The 20,372-nt window shown below is 39.3% G+C and overlaps 1 protein-coding gene across 1 annotated transcript in view; it reads left to right on the forward strand.

Moving 5' to 3' along the window:
* The first annotated feature begins 1,540 nt into the window (after window positions 1-1,540).
* LOC143022066 (apolipoprotein D-like) overlaps window positions 1,541-20,372 on the forward strand; it is a 42,962-nt gene continuing 24,130 nt past the window's right edge. Inside the window, exon 1 of the mRNA XM_076180013.1 lies at window positions 1,541-1,725. The gene's annotated coding sequence lies outside the window, so the exon portion shown is untranslated. The remainder of the gene's footprint in view (window positions 1,726-20,372) is intronic.

Genomic DNA, 20,372 nt, shown 5'->3' on the forward strand with positions numbered 1-20,372 from the left:
GATCAAATGATTTCACGATCACGAACTAGATATGATTTCTGTCAAATATGTGTTCATAACTGATATCGATCATGAAAGTGATTGCTACTGCTTAACATAAAGACGCATGTTAATTAACAAATGTAAACATCGAGCAAACTTAGCCACTCAGCGCAGTCCCTTAAACTGAATAAAATAAGTTTGTCGTTAACCAGAACAAAGTCTTCAAAGGCCCCTTTCTAAGTGAAGGGATTCGAAGCAGACGGCTGGCAACATGTTCACAATTTGCCAACGAACAAGCTGCCGGCATGTTTGGAACATCACCGTTTAGATCCTGCGGCTGTTGGTAATTAATCTGAGGTGTTGTCAGTAGGTTATGACGGCAATAGCAGTCAACACCCAAACAACGAACAAGATGCCAACATGTTTTGAACTGTCCAGATCCTGTAGAACACACATGTAACGTTGCAGACATGTTGGTGACACCTGGGTTACTCTCATAGCTTTAGTGTTTCTGTTGCCAGCATGTTCGCACCAAATGTGACACTTGTTTACACCTGTCTAGTGAACATGTATACACACATGTTGCAAACACACGCCGCTGATAGCACGTGTGGACGCAACATAGTGCTACACACACACACACACACACATATATATATATATATATATATATATGTATGTGTGTGTGTGTGTGCGCGCGCGCGTCCATCTCATACTACATAGACCCGGGTTAATTTCTATCAGCAATCAGTGACTGCCAACTGCCCAGGCTATCTGAACACATGGGGGGAAAAGGTGAAGGCTTCTGCATCAAAGAAGTGCCTCTTGGAGTAAGCCACTCACTGTACCCGGATAAGTTACGGTTATTTTTGTTATTGTTGTCGTTGTTGTTGATGTTGTTGTTGTTAACCCACCGTGTCAGTGAACGACGCTACTGGAGGTCTGAAACTCCCGCCAGAGGTCCTCCATCCCAGATATGCTGTGGTCGTACGTGCTTATGGGTTGCTGTTACTAGTGACCGCTTAGCCGTAGCAAATATGTCTTCGGTTGTGGTAGTCGGCTCAGATGAACTTTATCTAACGACTTGTTTCAGTTGCAAATGAACATTTATTAGGGTCTGGACCTCGTCCTCCAAGCACATAAGCTCCATTCGATCCTTAACGGTCGCCAGTGATTGCCACTTACCCTGGTGTCCCTGGCCCCTGCCTCGTCGACACCTAAACGTCTTCTGTCAAGCTCACATCACAAGCAAACGAACAAGTATAACTGTCCAAGTATAATTTGCAAAAAACCCGTTTGAATAAAATCTATGTTGCTCGTTGTTCAATTAATGTTTCTGTTTAGAATACAATTCACTTTTAGGAGATAAATTATGCGTGAAAATATCTCAAACACCAAACGTACCTTCTGTAACATGTACTTTATACACATAACCTATATTTCCATACTCGCCCACCAGGACACAAACCCCCTCACTGAAACCTACCATGCGGGACCTTTACCCCTCCCTCCAGCCATCCCCACCACCAGGTTACCCACCTCCCTGCAACCCGTTTCAGTACACGACAGTGCGTCTGAGAGAGTGGACGAGAGTTGAACATCTTGCAAGTTGTCGTCCCTGCTGTTACCTGTTCTAGCGACCTGCTTCAGTAGACGACATTACGTCACTGAGGGCGGACGAACTCGAGATTTGTCGTCTCATTTGTTACCTCTACCTGTATCTGATCTTTCTTCCACTCCACCGTAAGTGTTGTGATCACTGATATAATTTCTTCATTACATTTTAAACTCTTCATCACCGTGACGTATCATATAACAAAAATTTAGTGTGTTGACGTTGCAGAGGGAGACTTCAACTGCGAGACGGTGGTTATCTTTTTCAACCAACTAGAAACAAAATTTCCACATTTAGCAAATCCGCTACAGAAAGTGTACAGTTGTTTTCAATTCTGAGTAGTAGAGTGCCCAGTCTTTTCTGCGTTAGCCGTATTTCTTTATGTCGTACATTTAGGTCGTAAAAGAATGATCTAAGATGTAAATTTATGACCTAAAACTATATGTACGTTTCCCGTAAGTCCCTTGAAGAAGACACTGTCTACTTTGAAGTGGAGGTGATGAATATTTTGTGAGTAACACCAGCGTTTCTACCCTTTTAGAAGTAGAAGTTAGAAAAGATCAGTGTTCCTTTTTGAGCAGAGAATTGTCTCTAATTACATATAAATGTTACGTGCCTCTGGTCCGCAGGGGTGTCACTAAAATCTCCAAAATACTGAAATAAATAAAAGTTATGCAGTCCGTCTCGTGCGAGACTAGAAGTGGAGGAAGACGACAGATGTAATAAGAACATAAGAATGAAGGAGACTGCAAGAGACCATAAGGCCTACACTAGGCAGTTCCATGTCCATCACCACCTGTCATCCCCATCCATAAAGTTGTCCAACCGTTTCTTAAAACAACCGATAGTTTCAGCGCTCAGTACATCGTTACTAAGTTGACCACCCTATTAGTAAACCAATTATTTCCCATTTTCTAAGTAAACTCGCCTGGCAGCAGCCAAGACGAAAGAAAACGTGTTCTCACACCCACTGATGGAATATACCTATTTATATTTTCTTTATTTTCTTTCTCCCTTTTTTCCGCCTTCAATCTAAGACCACAGCATCCTTCTTCTCTGTCTGGACTTTTTCGTTTATTACAACTTCTTCACGGTTCTTATTTAATGTTTTATGAGCGTCGTGAGGAAGGTGAAGAATGCATCTTGTGAAAATATTATTGTCTATTTATATACCAAAACGCTTCTTCCACTTATTCTACTTCAATCCGTCAACCATTTCCTTTTCATTTTACCTCATCTTATTGTATAAAATTATTATAAGAGTACAATTGACTTATCCAAGAATGGTGGTCAAAAAGATGTTAGTAAATTCAATTAGTCCTAAGGTCATACTGGGACACAAAATGGTAATCTGTTTTTCCAGCTTCTTTACTTTCCAATAAATCCAAACCATTAGTCTATGCATTTAGATATAAAATAAAATAACATCCGTCTTCTTTGGAGTATATTAATCAAAGGAGGTGATCCTTATGTACATATATTTTGGCTAAAACTCAGCCAAGGAACAACAACCTCCCCCACCCACACCTCCATTCCGCGCCGTTTAAGACTTACGACTGAATTTGTCGACATTTCAGTCCTGCTGTCAAGGTGTGCAACACAAGGGTAGAGAAAGGGACCCGTCCACCGTTCGATATTTGAAACAACGGGGCACCACGTCTGTTATATATCTTGACATCGGCCATAACTTCCGAGCTCATATGTGTTCATTTATTTATTGACTAAATGATTGATTGATTCATAGATTTTATTTTATTTGTTTAGTTATTTTCAAATTGCGTGCAATTAACCTTTTTGTTTTTACATTAAACAAGTCGGACGTAGAAGGCTAATTTTCTATGTGCATGTGTATATATATATATATTATATATTATATATATATATATATATATATGTTGACTCATTCTGACGAGTTGAAGTGGGTGAGAAGAGGAAAGACTGGAATCTTAATCCGAGTTTTACTCTTGACTAGTTTCGCCTCAAGCTTATTCAAGTATAAAACTCAGATTAAGATTCCAGCCTTTCCTCTTCCCTCACTCACTCCTGTGGTGGTTGGGCCACTTGTTGACCCTTCCCAGCCAGTACCAAATACCTCCAGTTTCCAGGATCCTGTGTCACTCACGGACATCTGTTCCAGCCCTGTCCAGGTCCTCCTTCACGCTGTCTATCCATCTTGTATGTGGTCTTCCTGGAAATCGTCATCCTCTTCCTATACTGTCCTTCATCGTTCTCTTTGGTAAACTCTCCTGGCCCATTCTTGCAATTTGCCCGGCATACCACACTCGCCTTGACTTTATGATGTTCATGATATTTAATTGGTCTGATATTTCCCGTAACTTTTCATTATGGCGCCTTCTCCATTCTTGTTCTAGTTCGTCAAATACTGGGCCCAATATTTTCACTATTACACTGTTTTCAAACATAAAAAATCTTTCTTCCATTTTCTTAGCCAGACTCCAGGCTTCGCATCCAAACAATAGTATAGGTTTTGTTTTTGTATAAATATTCTCAGTTTGATCTTAGTTAGAATGCTCCTTCGTCCCAGAGTGATTTTCGAGGCTGTGGTGACATCGGCTGGCTGTTGCAATTCTTAATCCTATTTTGGTGTCTATCAGGTTTTCATCTGTCCTCTTCCCATCCACTTCATGCACACACACACACACACACACACACACACACACACACACACACACACACACACACACACACACACACACACACACACACACACACATATATATATATATATATATATATATATATATATATATATATATATATATATAAGTGTGTGTGTGTGTGTTCGTAAAGAGCTGGAGTCCAGGAGCCATGTTATCGGAAAATTTCAAAACACTGGACTCAGAGTAACAGAATTTATTACCGACGTTTCGGACCCTGTCCGGAGTTCGTCCTCAGGACATAACTCTTTGGACTAACCCCGGACAGGGTTCGAAACGTCGGTAATAAATTCTGTTACTCTGAGTCCGGTGTTTTGAAAATTTCCGATATATATATATATATATATACACACATATATATACATATATATATATATATATATACCATAATTTTCGTTTATCCTTTCAATTTATCTTTGGCTAACGACAGGCGCCCTTTCTTAGCGTCAAAGAAACCGCCTAGCCTTCGGCAAGGTTAAATGTCGTCTCAGCTAATCCTTCCCAGTTAAGTCTTGTGCCTAATGATTTCCTTCTGGCTAAAAGTGGACGATTTCATTCAGCTTTAGAAAGCCCTTTTGTCCTTTCAAGTTGTCACAAACAATCCTTTTCAATCAAGTGGCAAAACTATGTTACTGACATTTAAAGAAACCTTCAGTTCTCGAAGGACTAGACTTAACAGATCCCTTCTGCAACGGACGGTTCTTGCTGTCTTTATTCAGGCTAGCGCCAAGCGATTTTATTCAGCCTCCCCGCCCCCTCGCAAAAGCTAAATACAATCGTCCAGCGAGAAATACAACATAGTGTATTGCAACACTATATTTGTGTGTATGAACACGCATATTTATGCATATGTATATATATATATATATATATATATATATAATACACATATATATATATGTATGTATATACATATATATATGTATATATACATATATATATATATATGTATATACATATATATATATGTATATACATATATATATGTATGTTTATATACATATATATATGTATGTATATATACATATATATATATGTATGTATATATACATATATATATATGTATATATATATATATATATATGTTTATATATATGTATGTATATATACATATTATATATATATATATATGTATAAATATATATACATACATATATAAATTTACTTATTCTTTTTTTATATGTTCACCCTGGTGGACAACAACGGCCGTTAAACAGTTTTTATGGTTTGACCAATCCCGGTTCAAGATTACGACAGGCCTGACCTTTCGGGCACCCGTGTCGTCTACTCGTCTATCGACAGAGGTCCTTCAACTCCCCCCCCCCTCCCCGTTCTCCTTCCTCTCACCGCACTCCGATACCCTTGTATGACTCACGGGGGTTGGCCTGGCGCGGATAAGCACCATCTTCATTCCAGACTCACCTATTGAAATCGTTGTGCATTTGATGTCTATGCATGTTCCACTGACACAAAACTCTCGACATCTTCCTCTAGTGTTGCTAAGTTCCCTTAATTTTGCCAATTCATTAGCCTCGTCTCCTCAGGATCACTTTTTACGTTGTCTTTCACTCTCGGGGTTTTCCGGGTCGTCTTCTGCCACCCCGACCCCCATAACACATCCATCCATCATTCTTATAGACAAGCAATCCTCAGCAATCCTTGCTATATACACGTGGGTAGACTCTACTCGCAGCCCACTCTGGATCAATCCAAAGGATAAGGATTATACTAATTTTAAAGATAATAATAATAATAACAATAGTAATGATGATGATAATGATAATGGTGATAATAATGATGACGGTAATGATAACAACAATGTTAATATTGATAATGATAATAATACACTACAAATAATAATAACTATTATTAATAACAATAGTAATAATAATAATAATAATAATGATAGATATATACATATACCAAGGGCCCTTTCCCCCTTACAAGGGAGGTAGCCAAAGTCGGGCATAGATCCACTTCCACCCATTTCATCCCCACACATTTCATCCCCACACATTTCACTCCCTTTCACCACCACTCCCTCCTTTTTTTCTTGGTTCCTCCTCGATGTCGGGTCATCCCTGCATCTCGCCCAATCCCCTGGGTCAGAAGCAATGCAGCACGACACAGCACAACCAAAGCAAGGCTACTTCATTTAATAATGATAATAATAATAATGGTAATAATAATTATAATAATGATAATGATTTTGATAACGATGATAATGGTAATAATAATAGTGATAATGATGAAAATTGTAATAGTAATAATGGTAATAATAATAAATAATAATAAAATAAAAATAATAAATAATAATAATAATGATAATAATTATGATAGTAATGATGATGATGATGATGATACTAATAATGATAAAATGAGACCAAGGCTGGGATCGTGCCGAGGACGTTGGAACGTGTCGTCGTCTCCCGCGCCGCTCCTCTTCAGTCTCTCTCTGGAGGTGCACCCCCGAGGGGCTGGCATTCGGTCTCCGGACTAGGGTCAATATTTCTCCATCAGCTTCGACTATATTTACCCCACTTTTTTCACAAAAGGAGAACAGACAGCCGTTGACTGTTCTCCTCCCCCTATCACCTAGTGAAAAACAAACATTCACACAACATGGACAGCAGTCTAAAGTTTCTTCGCGGATAGATCGATTGGGGGAGGGTGAGAACTGTTGCTGAGTACTGAAGGACCGCAGGCTTTCAGTAGGTGATATCGGAGACAAAAATGATTATTGATAAAATAAAAAATACGAACTGTGATATTAATCTCGCTAACGGGGACTAGGTATCCTTCTCCTTCTTCCCCTCCATCCCTTACCACAGTTAATGAAACGAGCAAACGAGGACACGAAAAAGTCAAAGATAAAAACCCGTACCGCATGATCATGAGTTATGCCAGGATAGGTTTACTTTCATATAATGGTCGATTTTAGACACACACACACACACACATACTCGCTCACACTCCCACACAACCACACACGCACGCACGCAAAAACACACACACATACACTCGCTCACACACACACGTGCACACACACACCGGCTTGCTCGTGTAGTGGTATCGAGTTAGACTGCAAACTAACCTGTCTTGAGTTCAGTCCCCACCCAGGGCTGGAAATCATCGCAGCACTGAAAGCTGGCACCCTGCTCTGTTGGGGGAAGGAAATGGGTTCCGAACTCTTATCCGAAAGGGTAAATAGCTGTCGATCACGAGATCAACACGTGATCCAAGACCATGATGAATAACACAGACACACGCGCGTGTGCGTGTGTTTGTGTAGGTGTGTGCGTGTGTGTCTGTGTGTGATTCACCATAGTTTTGGATCACAGCTATCACAGAGCTCATATATTACCGATCTATGGGTACTGCTGTGACCTTACACGCATACACACACCCAACTCCCCACCCACGAGAGTTGGAGTAACAACCCGCAGCTCAGCGATATTGAAATGATTTCAGCCCTGGGCGGGATTCGAACCCGAACCGCCGTGTGTGTGTGTGTGTGTGTAGATACTTAAAGGATTCCACCTGACTGGAAGTGTTGCCAAGACCCGGCAATGACTGGCATATCCGGACAGTCACTGTTGGATAACCTTGTCCTTTGGTGACCGTTGTCCTGTCCGTTACTTGCTGACCCTTCTCAACCCCCCCCCTCTCCCACCCCTCACCCGCCTTCGACCGTTAGAAACAGTTATAACTGCCTGATCGTTTTTTTCTGATGGCTAGCATCCTCGCCTTTATACCACAGTCCACACAAGAGGTGTCATCTTCCACGTTTATGCAAACGTGTATACATGTATATATCACGTGTGTAATGATGGTTTTCCTCTCTTACGTGGGTGTTTTTGACAGGAGAAAAACACGTATACTGTCTACGTAAACTATGCAAAACACAAACTATCAGAGAAAAAACAACAACAAAACTATTGAAGGATTTGCATATTACGGCCACTAACTGTGGTCCTCTTCAACAGATACATATATACAAGGTGAATGAGAAGGAAATATATACAGATCAAACGAACAAAATGTAAGGAAACTTGGGGAAACTCAAGCCACGTGCCCCAGTCAGGCAATGCAAATGAGGAGGCTTTGTCAAAAAAGATAACTTTGGAAATTAATTCGTTAACTGCATGGCATACGAAACTCGGGTGACCACTGTGCTGTGGAAGTATTAGATTTTGATATTTAATAAAATTCTATTAAATTATTTTCACTCAGTAACTACAGTGGAATTTCAAGATCGCGACGGTGTTGTCCCAACCTATGTATTCATTTAAATCGCTGATGTAATGAAGCACAGTGGAACTATCTTGGGTGTATCTAATAGCATATCTGTGTTCTTCCTATCCAGGCTCTACTCATAGGCTTATGTTATCCAAAACATTTACCGTAGATACTTACTGCCTGTTTAGACAATCTACTGCGGTAGTTGTAGGTAACATCAATATGCTTATTAATTTCATCTATTTATTTATTAATTTATCTATTTATTTATCCATTTATTTCATTTATGTATTCTAAGAAATTTCCTGGAAGCAAAGATATTGTAGTGCATTTTTATGGTTTTCATGTCTCATTTGCATTTAAGGTCTGGGGGTGCAGTTTTATAAAAGTTAGCTTTTGATTTCCCGGCAGCCTAAGCCAGGTACCTTCCTAACTAAAGAAAATAGGTGACTTGCCTTAGATTCTGGTATAGTGACCGTAATATACAGAGCCTACAATATTTTGTTTTGTTTTAGTTTGTTTTTCCTCCGATAGTGGATTTTTACTTTATTTTTACGAATGTGTCGTTACACTTTTCTGCTCTGATTAATTACCTAAGTTCTATTCGGTCGATTCAAACTTCAGTGACAGTCATACAGACTACGAAATGTTTCTCTGACTGGAGACAAAACTCCATCCAAGGAAGATTGCTGTCCCTTCTTTTGTGTTTCCTTTCTTAAATGTCTCTTTTGTCATCTTAATTACTTCGCATCTTTAGGGATAGAATTGCTGGTGATCGGAGACGAAATACGACTATAAGTTAGTGCGAAAAAGGGACTGAAACCAATGTCCTCTCCATACTGACAGTCTGTCAAGCGAAGGAGAACGAAATGGTATTTGTTGCTGAAAACTATAAAGTGTTTAAGCTCCTCTACTGCCACTATTACAAGCACTGACGCCTTCTGACATCAACAGACCCATTAAGGGCTGTTGTCACGCACCCTGTCAAGTGACACAACAATGAAACAAAGAGTGTCGTCTCAATTGACGGGCAAATCTTATCATTATCATCGTTCCCAGTTCTCTTGTTCTTCTGCCCGTCCTCCGCTGACGACAGCGATGACGTCATAACGCGTGATTAGGAAGCATTGGCACGACAACAGCGTCACAAGATCTATATACATCACTGACATATACAACTAGTATAATAACTGATAATTATTGTTGTTGGAAAAAGATACACATCCAAGTGCACGTTCGCCTGTTGAAACCAGCGACATTTGATGTAACCAGACTTGAACTGCATCACTCTCATTCCGTTAGGTACATCCAATACTTCACAATATCATGACTTACCAAGAATATTGATACTGCACCATCACGGTTGCCACATAAATATCTTCGGGTACCAAAGTGACCAAGACTGATTTCATTGCAAAACCTGCAACAAGAACTTCGTTGTTGCCAATGCCTGTTTCGTCACTAAACAATATTTGGAACGCGTTCGATTGTAGGACAGTGTCAAAGTTCTAACGCCAGAAGTGAATTGTTTTGAATAATCGGAAACTGCAAATTGAACTCGTACATTTTTCTCTCATTTTCTTTAAACTATATTAATAAAACAGAGGTACTTTCTGGAATAATAAATCTCACCAAGAAAACAATTGCAGGGGTCATATGAAGATAGCAGTACACGAATCTGTTTTCTTTCACTTCGTTTAAAGAAAACTTTCGTATTTATGAAGTACACGATTAACGACGGTGTTCTTTTCGACATAAAAAAACAACAAATCATAAGCTTCATGCCCATCACACTGGTTCCACGGAGTATAATCAACCACAAGACTAGTAAACGTGAATTAAAATTATGTTTAGTCCTTGCGAATATCAAACGTCTTCAGCAAACTAACACTTGGAAAACAAGTCAATCTCGCCTCGCTGATGAGTCATTTTGATACTTGATGGATCACGGGTGGTATTGTTGAATGACGTCAGTGGTACAGCTGCCTTGGGAGTAAAAAACAAAAAACAAATACAGGAGAAAGAAGAGTGCAATGCAGATTGTTTTAATTGCTTTGTCGCGAAGATTTCTTGTCGTCCTCATATCTATACACAACCTTCATGTTTGTTGTGTTGGTACGAATGTACATAATACATGTACGCATATACTACATTCATTATATCTATGTATATGCATATATATATATATATATATATATATATATATATATATATATATATATATATATATATATATATATATATATGTGTGTGTGTGTGTGTGTGTGTGTGTGTGTGTATGCATATGTATGATATAATTCTTATCTCAAGTGTCTTAGACTGAAAACCCGTAACCCCACATCAACCGGCAACTATCCTCGGCACTTCGTATAGACTGCAAGAATTTTTGGAATGATGTCTGCGTTGTACTAGCACGGGACTGTTTCTAAGTCACAGTCTTGTAGTAGGAGGGAGAAAGTAGTTGCCGTTGTCAACTTTCCGAATGGGTGAAACATTTACAGTTGAAGTTGAAAAACTTGAAAGATCCTAAGCCCCGTTCGGAGACCGAAGGCCAGCCCCTCGGGTCTGCTCCCTCAGACGGTGGTGAGGAAGTTGACAAGTTTTGGAGATGGGTGGCAAGGAGGTAACTCTCACTGATGTTCAACTTTCAGGGTCATTTCGTGCAGGTATCCGTCGTTGGTCCCATGTATAATACATGCATACATACATACATACATGCATGTATGCATACATGAATACATACATGGACACACACACGCAGTTCCCGGCTGCCACTACGGCCGTCCAGGTTCGAATCCCGACCAGGGCTGAAATAATTTCAGTATTGCTGCGCTGCGAGTTGTTACTCCAATTCTGGTGGGCAGGGAGTTGGGGTTGTGTGTGTGCGTATAAGGTCACATCAGTACTCATATATCAGGCATATATGAGCTCTGAGCTCTTTTCCGGGAGGGAAATAGCTGTCGAACACGAGTCCAACACGTTATTCAAGACCATAGTGAAACATACACACACGATTGACTACCAAAACAAGTTAGTCTCTAAAAGCAAAAATTGTAATCGATCTTGAGATTCCTTCTTTTTCCATGTCAAGCCTTAAACTGATTACTAAGAGTGAATCAATTGATGGCGGAAATCTCTGCAACTAATCTTCTTAATAAATGTGAGTGGAAATATATCTCTCCTGCTACTAATTTTCTAAGGAAAATTTTCGCCAATCCCACTCCTATTTCAGAACTCCTGACTAGCCTGCCCATACGAAGACTAGTTTCTACTATCTTCTACAATTTTGAGGATGATAGTCATACAACTCATAAGGGAATGGGATGCATACCCAATTTCCTCACCGCGTCGGTGTTCTGTTGGAACAATACTTTCATTAACAGGGCGTGTAGTGTATTAGCCGTGGTTTCTTCTTCTTCTACTTCATCTTATTTTTCTTCTTCCTCCTCTTTTTCTCCTTCTTCTTCTCCTTCCTCTTTTTCTTTTACTTCTGCTGCTTCTTCTTCACATATTTCTTCTTCTTCTTCTTCTTTTTCCTCTTTTGTTTCCATAAGACTCGGATGCACACTTCGAACATTCCATTCTTAAAATTCATTTCTTCATTTATTTTGGCCTATAAGTCTCCTGCACCCACTTACTGTTGCTGAATAGTTGGTTTATAAGTTTCATATTTCGTTGTGATTTCCTCTTTTTTATCCATGTGTGCACTTCGCCAAGACTATTATTCCAAAGAATATTAAGTTTCAATCTGCAATAAATCTTTACAAGTAAAAATGAGCAGAATATTAACTTATACGCGTCCACTTTGCCGACCTTTATCTATTTCTCATGTTTGCATTTATCTCTATTCTATTTATTTTTCTTTTTTTTTCTTTTGTTTTATCTGTGCTTAATTCACTATAGTTGATCTTATTCTATCTTGCTCAATTTTATGTTGATTTACTTATAAAAAAAATTCATCTGTTTCTCTATTCAACTTGTTTACCTGCCTATTTATTTATTCATATTTATTTATCTACTCATTCATTCAGGTTATCTCACCTTATTTATTCATTCATTCATTTATCTATTTATTTATTCATTTATTCCCCCCCCCCCCTCCCTTTATGTCACACCACTCGGGCTAGCATTCTCCACTTACTTCGACTTGTCTGGATGCATTTCGCAGTCTCGTTTCACAGCTTCCAGGAATCACTTACAGTCTCTGGTTCGTCCCTTTCCCTTTCGTCTCAGTCCAGTCACCACCTGATCTTCCTGCGGTCTTCGTCTCCTCTGCGGACGGCCTCCAGAGGCGTCCTCCAACGACGACCGACGGGGACAGTCACGTCTCGAGAACAGCTTTCGACCTTACGTCAATTCTCTCGCTCAATCAAATAAAAAAAATACAGATACATAGATAAACAAAATTATAAGAAGACATAACGATAATAGTAACGATGATGATGATGATGATGATGATGATGATGATGATGATGATGACAACGACGATGACGATGACAATGATGCTGACGATGGTGATGATGATGTTGATGATGATGGGAATGATACTGACGATGGTGATGATGATGATGACGATGAAGACGATAATAATGATAATGGTGACGATGAAGATGATGATGATGATGATGGTGATGATTTCCACATACCTATTGTTCCTGGGGACCCCTCTCGTTCTCCGAATACAAAACAAGAAAAAAGTAAACCACCTGCGTACTTAGTCTGCCAATAGCAACTCATAAAGTCACCTCTATCCATTACCCCTCCTTCACCCACTTTCGCGCGTGTATCAGCCACATTCACAACATATCTAACAAAGACATTTTCACGCCAGAAATTGAACAGTTAAAGATAGGACTAAAACATTTTTACTTGAGAGGAGTAATGATCAAGAAAAAGACATTGTAAATGATGCATGTAAATTGTAAAATGAGTCAGCGATTATTACTAGGAAAATTAAGGAAATTAACAAAGCACGACCGAGAAGGACGAGAAGGATACATGGATCCTTGAGGAAGAGCGGTTAAGATTAATGTAAAACATACACACACATACGCACACACATATACAGTGTATATATATATACAATATACTCGTGTACACACACACATATATATATATATGTGTGTGTGTGTGGGTACAACACTGGGTCCCAGTGAACATATTTACCTTTATCAGCTACAATTCACTTTAATTCTAAGCCATCATCATCGAGAAACTCGAGGAAGCATAGATGCAGAAATTGAAACGTGGTAACACGTAGAAATTGTCTCATTGCTTACCCAAGTATTGAAAAAGTGCACTTGTACTAATTACCTGTCGTCTTTAGCACCGACCTCCCCCCCCACCCCCTTCTCTCGAACGACCTCGTTACTCTCTCCTCTTTTCCGTTTTCCTTTTGCATCAAGGCTACAGCCTCGATCGTCCTCTAAAAACACTTGTGTGATCATAACCTCTTCCGCTTCCTTTTCCTTCTTCTCATGGACTCTGAATTACACAGACCCTTGCTATTTCAGCAGTAATGCTTCTGTATCTGAACGAGACGGTCATTTCCTTTTCTGTAGTCATTAAAACGGAAATTGAAGGTTTTCTCTTTTTAAATTTCCCTTTTTTTCGTATATCGGGCTTGAACCAATGTGTGCATAAATACAATATATATATATATATATATATATATATATATATATATATATATATATATATATATATATATATATATATATATATATATATATATGATCACCTTCACAGAGTCTTAACCCACTACACCACAGAGACTGTAAAAGCCTTGAAACCTGGAATCGAACTGATTCCCGAGGATAGGAAAAATCACTAATACGGGTGGCCGAAAGCAGTGGGTTCGAATCCTGCATGTGACTATCATAAAAACGATCATATATATATATATATATATATATATATATATATATATGTGTGTGTGTGTGTGTGTGTGTGTGTGTGTGTGTGTGTGTGTGTGTATGTATTTTCCTAGTTGTACCTAGTTGTATTATATATATATATATATATATATATATATATATGTGTGTGTGTGTGTTTGTGTGTGTATATGTATGTATGTATGTATGTGTGTGTGTGTGTGTACATGTTCCTGTGCATGCAAGGCTGACTCCTCGTCATTTAAACATGAGTCGTAGTTGGCAACTTTCCGAAAAGGAAAAGTCGACAGACAGTGAGAGTGAAGCATGTGCTGGGGCGGGGTGGTCGGGTCCTCCTCGCTCTTGGTCGATTTCAGTGAAATCTGAAATCGCCGCGGCTGCCAACCCCTTCAGCTCAATGTCACATGCGAGAGAATCTTCCAGGTGCCGCCAGATGATTTTATTCGGGTGAAGGGTGGTCCTGGATTGATAAAGTTAAAACTAACCAAGTTATTACAATTTGCACCCACGCCGGGCTCGCCTGATTCCTTGATCAGACAACGCACACCTTATGATTGATATGTCTTCAGCATAACTTCAACAAAGGACACTATCGTCCGCGAAGAACATATTTCTTCATGGAACCTCCTACTCAACATCTTTGACCGCCATATCCATTACAAGGTCAAAGATATATAAAGACTCAGTGATGATCCTTGATGTAGCCCAAGTTTCACCTCGAATTTTTCTGTCATTCCCACGATTCTTCTTATTTATGTCGTCGCTCCCTCATGCATGCTTTTCACTGCCTCCACATACTTTTTTTTTCAAATCACCTTTTTCTCCCACACAATCTTACACTTTTTTTGAGGGTACTTGGTCATCAACTTTTTCCTAGATCGATAAATACCAAGTGTAGTTCATTGTATTTTTGCGCGATTTTCTGCAAATTGTTGCAATATGAAATTGGCATCTTTGGCTCGTTTTCCTGGAATAAATCTGAACTGTTTTTTGCTTATTTTCATTCTACTTCCGACTAATACTCTTACATGATTTTTATATCTTAATAATGTGGGACATTTTCTTTATATCCCACTATTTACCACATTACTGCCCATCTCCTTTACCCTTATAGAGAGGTACTAATATATTGTTTCTTCAATCATCTGGCATCTTCTCTTTGCTTATGTATCTTACTGTGGAAATCCCACAAGATGTCATTTCCTTCATTGTCCAAAATTTTCCAAACCTCAAATGGGACTCCATCTGGTTCCACTGCTTTCCCTTTCTTCATCTTCTTCTTCAGTGTCTGCTTTACTTCGAGTTTGGTAAAGTTCGAAACTTCCCTTTCACTGGGTGTTCCATCTCCCTTTGTGTTTAAGTGTTTTTTTCTTTATTCACGAGCTTGTCAAAGCACTTTCGTTTTTCATATCTTCTTCTCTTATCACTTCTTTTCCACTTCTAATCTTTAATATGTGTAAATATAATGAGAGCTTTTGACTGCAATTAGTAACATAAATTCAATGAGATCTTTTGACTGCAATTAATAACATAAATTTAATGAGAGCTTTTGACTGCTATTAATAACAAATTCAACGAGAGCTTTTGACTGCAATTAATAACATAAATTCAATGAGAGTTTTTGACTGCAATTAATAACACAAATTTAATGAAAGTTTTTGACTGCAATTAATAACATAATAAGAATTACCTATAAGGTCGCAAAGTTTTAGACTACACAGAGGATTCACAAATGAAACATGTACAACTTGGATATCTATCAGATGCTATAAACTAATGAGAAGATGTACATCGCGCCTATCACCTCTTTGTCCTACCCAGGACCACAAAGAGTTGGTGTCCGCAGCAACGCTTGAATCAATGCGAGAAATCACAACCAAGGCACCACGAGCAACATGGTAGAAAACACTGTACTGAGCAATGCAAGAACGGAGGTACTTGGAGCTTCTCCTAAGCATCTAATCAAGCTTTTCCCACCCTTTTCCGACCCATAGCACCCCCTGTTGTCATATCTAAGCAGTCCAGCAACTCTATCTTGTTATTAGAAGGCTAAAAGAAAATGAAGTGTACTGCTTGATTATATTTTCTTGATTCTTTAGAACTGAAACAAATTTACAATATTGTTTGTAGAAGAAATAAGAACACCCTAGAAAAATGAAATAGCATGGCAAAAGTCAAATATGCACAACTAGGTAATCAATGATACATATATCAATATGATTTTCGTGTGTATCACTTCCCAGCACCCCCTGTAATTGATTTCAGCACCCCAGGTTGGGAAACGCTGCTCTAATGTGACGTCGCGTCTTCTCAACCAAGTTGATACGTCTGACGTTCACTTTTCTATTTCTTTTCTCATTGAGAAGTCTCATTCCTTCCTTGTGAGACTGACCAGTTCGCACACTCTGAGATCCAAAGACCGTGAATGAAGGCAGCGACGCCACGTGCATCGTGTGAAGGGAGAACCTCGGTGGAGGCGTTTCAGAATCGAGGTAATAAGTTCCTCATCTTCGTCTGATTTGGAGCTGCAAAGATGGAGGAAGCTGACGTATTAGTGTCTTGTTTTGATCGTGTTATCAAGATTATTGCAGATGGACGCTTAAACCCCCTTTTAACACATGTCAGGATTCTGCAGAACTTTCTCAATTGAACTATGCGGGACACCCGATCCTTAACCATAGGGAAACCAGGACTCTGCAAATATACCTTCCCTTGCTAAGTACTTGGTATATATATATTTTTATTTTGGTTCTCCAACGATGAAAAATGTCATTTCGAGAACAAAATTACACCGTAGCACGGAACCTGGATCTTTGCTAACCTTGAGGAGATTCCTCCTGCATTACGATCCCCCTTCCTCCTCTCACGTTCGTGCACAAAACAAGTTCTTCCCCCACACACGGATAAACATACACACACACACACACACACACACACACACATACACAAACACACGCACACACACACATATGGAAGTCCTTCATAAAGAAGACTTACTAAATTGGGCTAAGAGAAATACAAGGGAACATGAAAGGAAGCTCAAAAAGGACAGTTATAGAGGGGACCTGAAAGAGAACAGCTTTCCACACAGAGTGGTGGATGTATGGAACAAATTGGACGGAACAATTGTGTGTGCTAAAAACCCTCACGAATTTAAGAGCAAATTAGACACTGAGATACAAAGACGGGACACTACGAGCGTAGCTCCCCTTCTCGTAAGATACAACTAGGGAAACACACACACACACACACACACGCTCAGTGATGAATATTGTGTGAATATTTGAACGTGACCCATTTTCTATCGTAAATATGCACAGGCCTATCCCTGTGTTGATTATTTGATATATTTTCTATGTGTAGTAATTCCCTCATAACTAATTACTTATTTATCTCTATATCTATTCATTTATTCATTCATTTAATTATTTATTTTTTGTTTATTTATTTATCTTTTGTAAGGAATCACCTAAGGAACCGTGTCACTGTCAACTCTGAAACGACAGGTGCTCCCTTCGAATTAATGAAATCACATGGCGACAGTCAAAGTATACAAGAAGGATCTTTGAACGTTAAAGAGTTCATGATTTTGTTCTCTCTAAAATCGGATGATTTAATTCTACACAGAAAGATCTCTGGGTTCAGGGGTTAGAAACAAAACCGGTTGAAAACGATCTATGTTAACGCAGTAAAGGGTCAAGAACTTGTTGATCTTATCAATAAAAACCTTTCCTCTATTATTCTCCCTTACCCTTCTTTCGACCCTGCACTGGAGCGTAGCAAGGGTTTTAGTTAGGGAGTGGGGGGGGGAACGACTTTCACCAGATATTTAGAATATGTTATGAACTTTATAAATAACGATCTATTGTCCTCGTCACTGTGCAACTGCGAACGAAGAGGGAGACGGGTCACGTGATCCTTATGACACTTCCACCGCCCCCACTTCCCCTTACGTCAGTGGTACCTAACCTTTTTCAGTGCCCTTAGTACCCCTTGATATCTCAGAAAACTTTCCTCGTACCCCCATTCAATACAAATACAATGCAAACATATGAAAGGATTAGTGACACAAACCTCGCTTTGCTTTCTCATAGTAGATATACAGTACCATAGCACTGGCTATCATGTCTCGTAGCCCCATCCAATACAAATACAATGCAAACATATGAAAGGGTTAGTGATACTAACCTTGCTTTGCTTTCTCAATGTAAATATACAGTACCATTGCACTGGCTATCATGTCTCGTACCCCCGTCCAATACAAATACAATGCAAACATATGAAAAGGATTAGTGACACAAACCTCGCTTTGCTTTCTCAATGTAAATATACAGTACCATTGCACTGGCTATCATGTCTCGTACCCCCGTCCAATACAAATACAATGCAAATATATGAAAAGGATTAGTGATTACCTTGCTTTGCTTTCTCATTGTAAATATACAGTAACCGTGCACCGGCTATCATGTCTCGTACCCCCATCCAACACAAATACAATGCAAACATATGAAAGGATTAGTGACACAAACCTCGCTTTGCTTTCTCATAGTAGATATACAGTACCATTGCACTGGCTATCATGTCTTGTACCCCCATCTAATACAAATACAATGCAAACATATGAAAAGGATTAGTGATACAAACCTTGCTTTGCTTTCTCATTGTAAATATACAAGTATCATTGCACAAACACACAAACACACAACACAAATACAATCCAAACATATGAAAGGATTAGTGATACAAACCTCGCTTTGCTTTCTCATTGTAAATATACAAGTACCATTGCACTGGCTATCATGTCTCGTACCCCCATCCAACACAAATACAGTGCAAACATATGAAAAGGATTAGTGATACAAACCTCGCTTTGCTTTCTCATGGTAAATATACAAGTACCATTGCACTGGCTATCATGTCTCGTACCCCCCAGGTTCAAGTTTTCGTACCTGTTGGGGCTTACAGGTACCCCAGGTTACGAACCATTGACATAAGCTGAGGCTTCTAACACTGCAACACCAGATAAGAACATAAGAATGAAGGAGACTGCAAGAGACCATAAGGCCTGTACACGAGGCAGCTCCGTATCCATCACCACCTGTCATCCCCATCCATAAAGTTGTCTAACCGTTTCTTAAAACAACTGATAGTTTCAGCGCTTACTACATGGTTACTAAGTCTATTCCATTCGTCGACTAGATCCACTTCACTTGGGGACTCCAGACAAAGAGACCCCGCCCGGATTGGGGTCAGTCACGAAACGGGGTCTCAAGGTGAGACTATACGAAGATCATTAGCTCCTCCTCCTCCTCCTCCTCCAAGACGTAATCTCATACCAGCAACCAACCCTCTTCACACAGTGACGTAAATGGGTTTGGGGAACTATGCATATCCTGAGGTCGTGTCCATACGTGAGTTATGCTCAGAAGTCATAACAAATGACTTCGTTGGTAAAGGGACTGGATATGATAATGTACTTTATTAAATGGCACTTCCGACACTGCACAGACTTTGTTCCCTACTCCCACCATACACGCGCGCACACACACACACAAACACACACATGCATACACAAACGCACATACACACACATGCATACACAAACGCACATACACACACACATGCATACACAAACGCACATACACACACACACACACGTATGCACACACATACACAAACACACACTTGCATACACACATACAAACACACACACACACACACCGCCATGCCCTTCCTGCATGGTAACTCCTGTATAGCCACACAAAGCAACTGGTCTTGTTCTGTGAGAATATATCGATTTCAGTGATTGCAACATACATTCAAACACACACGCGCGCACACACACACATGTATATATATACATACATATATATATATATATATTATACATACATATTATATATATATATATATAAATATATATATATATATATATATATATATATATATATCACTGATTTATTC

This window comes from Oratosquilla oratoria, chromosome 43, assembly GCF_046742065.1.
Source record: "Oratosquilla oratoria isolate Oo_2021 chromosome 43, ASM4674206v1, whole genome shotgun sequence".
NCBI lineage: Eukaryota > Metazoa > Arthropoda > Malacostraca > Stomatopoda > Squillidae > Oratosquilla > Oratosquilla oratoria.